The sequence below is a fragment of the Mastomys coucha genome, unplaced genomic scaffold (genome assembly GCF_008632895.1).
Source record: "Mastomys coucha isolate ucsf_1 unplaced genomic scaffold, UCSF_Mcou_1 pScaffold20, whole genome shotgun sequence".
NCBI lineage: Eukaryota > Metazoa > Chordata > Mammalia > Rodentia > Muridae > Mastomys > Mastomys coucha.
This window is the reverse complement of record NW_022196903.1, coordinates 37,213,264-37,217,448: the sequence shown is the minus strand read 5'-3', so window position 1 is coordinate 37,217,448 and position 4,185 is coordinate 37,213,264. Positions and strand designations below refer to the sequence as shown.

At 40.9% G+C, this 4,185-nt stretch overlaps 1 non-coding gene across 1 annotated transcript; it reads right to left on the bottom strand.

The window, feature by feature from the left end:
- Window positions 1–1,349: 1,349 nt before the first annotated feature.
- Window positions 1,350–1,456, bottom strand: LOC116100074. The gene has a single exon (XR_004122440.1). It is a non-coding gene; the product is annotated as a U6 spliceosomal RNA (small nuclear RNA).
- Window positions 1,457–4,185: the final 2,729 nt, after the last annotated feature.

Sequence of the window (4,185 nt, the reverse complement as noted above, 5' to 3'; positions counted from 1 at the left end):
TAAAGGCCTTATAGCTGGATCACATGGAGGCATTTTCTCAAAGGAGGCTCTTTTGTGATGACTCTAATTTTTGTCAAGTTGATACACAAAACCAGCTAGTACAATATATTAAAATGACCTTTTGTGTGGTTCTATTTTGTAACTATCTTACATAATTAATTTTAATGTTTTCATAAATACTAGAAGGTAAATCTAGTGGAATTTTGCTTTAAACTTTGTGCATGACTTTAAGAGAATAAGACTTCAACTTCTGTTGAGGTTTAGTTTTATGAAATACTTCTTTATGCTAGAAGCATCCCTTGACACAGAGTAGATAAAATATAGTTTATTTTGGAGGGGCCATATCCCAAGGACACAGATTTAGTTTACCACAAATTTCATATTTCTATATGGCCACTGTCTGTGGAGTCTTTAAAGTATATAACAGAGAAATTAAATTTTTTTATAAAACATTGATAGAAATATTGTTTAGGTGGGTACAGAAAATGGAGGGAGTCACTGCTGGGGTTGTATCTAACTTAATGTTAAGAGACAAATGGTAGCTTATGGTAAATTGGCCTTGAACTCGCAGCATCTTAACTCTCCACATCATTAAATTTCTTTTTTTAAATTTAATCTTTTATTTATTTATTTATTTACACTCCAGATTTTATTCCACACCCCCCCGCTCCTGTCTACCCTCCAACTGTTCCACATCTCATACCTCCTCCCCATGCCCCTCTCTCCATGAAGATGTCCCTACTCCCCCCATCCTCACCCAACCAGACCTCTAAACTCTCTGAGGCTTCCAATCTCTTGATGGTTAGGTGCATCTTTTCTGACTGAACCCTAGACCCTGCAGTCCTCTGCTGTATATGTGTTGGGGTCCTCATATCAGCTGGTGTATGCTACCTGTTTGGTGGTCCAGTATTTGAGAGATATTGGGGGTCCAGGTTAATTGAGACTGCTGGTCCTCCTACAGGGTCACCCTTCTCTTCCAGATTTTCCCTAATTCAACCACGGGGGTCAGCAGTTTCTGTCCATTGGTCAGGTGCAAATATCTGCATCTGACTCTTTCAGCTGCTTGATGGGTTTTTTGGAGGGCAGTCAAGATAGGCCCCTTTTGTGTGAACACTCCATAGCCTCAGTTAGTGTCAGGCCTTGGGACCTCCCCTTGAGCTGGATCCCACTTTGGGCCTGTCTTTGGACCTCCTTTTCCTCAGGTTCTTCTCCATTTTTGTTCCTGTAGTTATTTCAGACAGGAACAATTATGGGTCAGAGTTGTGACTGTTGGATGGCGTCCCTCCCTTGATGCTGGAGGTGTGCTCTATAAGTTTGTCTCTACTGTTGGGCATTTCATCCAAGGTCCAAAAAATATGTAACATTTCACGAATTTGTGTGTCATTCTTGCACAGGGGCAATGGTAATCTTCTCTGTATCATTCCAATTTTAGTATATGTGCTACCGAAGCAAGCACTTATGAGGGCTTGTATTGAGGAAAGGTTTTCTCAATTTTTCACTTACTTTTTGGATGTAGCTTATGTTGTGTCCTCCATCGCAACCAAGGAACCTCATGCCTAGAACTGTGTTCAGCTCACTTTTTTAAAAAAGACTTATTTATTATACATAAGCACACTGTATCTGTCTTCAGACCCACCAGAAGAGGGCATCAGATCTCATTATGAGTGGTTGTGAGCCACTATGTGGTTGCTGGAATTTGAACTCAGGACCTTTAGAAGAGCAGTCAGTGCTCTTACCCGCTGAGTCATCTCAACAGCCCCCTCAGCTCACTTCTTATTGGTATATTACTTATTTTTCCCCACACTTCTAAGTTATCATTTCAGTAGCCTGTGATTTTCTGAAACTCCTCTTTTTCTCTCATTGGATTAAAATCCATTTTAAAAATTCTGATCTCATAGAGATAACTTCTCCTAGGCAAATTATAAAAAGCCAATGTGTTTTCAGATAGACAGTTCTAAATATCCCTTGTGAAAAAAGTTCTCTGGTTGAGAAGCACTGCCTTGTTTTTGGAGTGTGATATCCATATAGAAGTGATGCCTTACTAGTTGTGTGAAACTTGAAATGAGAGGGTCATTGCCTGTAATAGTATACAGACACTCTGACACATGCTCATGGCACTGTGCAGATCAGCTGGTGGCATATTCATTTCTACATTCATGATTTCTTGTGACAAGCAGTGTTTTATGAATTGCAAAGAGTTTAGACCATAGAATTTTCCCAAAATATAATAACACAATGATATCCAGAACTCCAAATTCTGAAATAGAGAATCAAAGTCTTAAGAAAAATTATTTTTATTATTATTATTATTATTGGTTTTTTGAGACAAGGTTTCTCTATATAGCCCTGGCTGTACTGGAACTCACTCTGTAGACCAGACTGGCCTCTGACTCAGAAATCCGCCTGCCTCTGACTCCCAAGTGCTGGGATTAAAGGCATGTGCCACCACTGTCCGGCTAAGAAAAAATTATTCTCTCTCTCTCTCTCTCTCTCTCTCTCTCTCTCTCTCTCTCTCTCTCTCTCTCCTCTCTCTCTCTCTCTCTCTGGGTGTTTGTGTGTATGTGTGTGTGTGTGTATGTGTGTGTGTGTGTGTATGTGTGTGTGTGTGTGTATGTGTGTGTGTGTGTGTGTGCATGTGTGTATGAATGCATGAAAGTACCTACAGAAGGTGGAAGAGGATGTCAAATCTTGTTGAGTTGGAGTTATAGGGAATTGAGAGGTCAGCTTGGGTACTGGGTACTGAGTTCTGGTCCTCTGTAAGTGCAATAAGTGTTCTTAACCATTGAACCATCTGTCCAGTCCCATGAGAATCTAAGTTTAACATAACCTACAAGAAAAAGGAGAGAGGGGAGAGAGAGAAGAGAGAGAGAGAGAGAGAGAGAGAGAGAGAGAGAGAGAGAGAGAGAGAGAGTGAGTTCCTGAATTTCTACTGTTTGGGACTATGTAAGTGATACTTTACTCTCCAGATACCCAATGTAGAAGCTAACCAGCTTCAGCTTATTTTGATTTTCTGATCCTCCTGATGCCTCTATATCCTAACTTCTAGGATTACACATGTCTTCTACCATGCCCAGTTTTACATATTGCTGGGGTTGAATACAGACCTTTTAAATTCATACTACATTGGGACAATACTCTACCAATTGAACTATATCATAAACTGTGTTCAGGTTATTTTGTGACAGATTTTAATAGAGCTTTTTGATGAAAAGGAAGGAGATTTAAAAGAAGCTAAAGGGTATATTTCTTGCTTAAGTTAAGGTTGTTCAATCTTGGCAGCCCTGGAGTCTGGGACTAAATATTGCTTTTCTCTGGGGCTTCCTGAGCAATAAAATATAGCAGGTTCAGCAGCAGGTTGGCATGCAACCACTTAATATTAGAAGCCTTGCCTAAATAGGATCCTTTCTACCTCCTTATATACACCTAGGAGGGACTGCAGATCCACAGCCCTCTCTACCCCTCCGCCGTAAGCAGAGAACTTGCCTCCAGGGAGTGCTCTGACTGAGGGACTCAGATGAGATCACCATTTTCTCTCCTGTGACTTTCTAAGGTAGGACCATCCAGGAGTCACAGACCTGAGAAGTGGCAGGGCAGCTGGAACAAGATCCTTTCTACCTCTGTCTACAACTAGGAGGGACAGCAGATTCACAGCCCTCTCTGAACCTTTCCATTAAGCATAGAGCCTGTCTATAAGGTATGCTCTGACTCCAGAACTCAGGAGGGACTACTGATCCACAGCCCTCTGCATAGGGGTCTTACCAGAGGAGAGCTGATCTCCCAGAAGTGCTGACACAAGCTTACAGACCCATAGGAGGAACAAGCTCCAGACAGAGACAGCAAGAACATCTAACACCAGAGATCAACAGATGGCAAAAGACAAACACAAGAACCTTACCAACAGAAACCAAGACTACTTGGCTTCATCAGAACCTAGTACTCCCATCACAGCAAGTCCTGGATATACCAAAACACTGGAAAAGCAAGATTTAGATCTAAAATCATATCTCATGATGGTGATAGAGGAATTTAAGAAGGACATGAATAACTCCCTTAAAGAAATACAGGAGAACACAGGTAAAGAGGTACAAGCCCTTAAAGAGAAAACAAACAAACAAAAATCCCTTAAAGAATTACAGGAGATCACGAGTAAACAAGTAGAAGCACTTAAAGAAGAAATACAAAAAT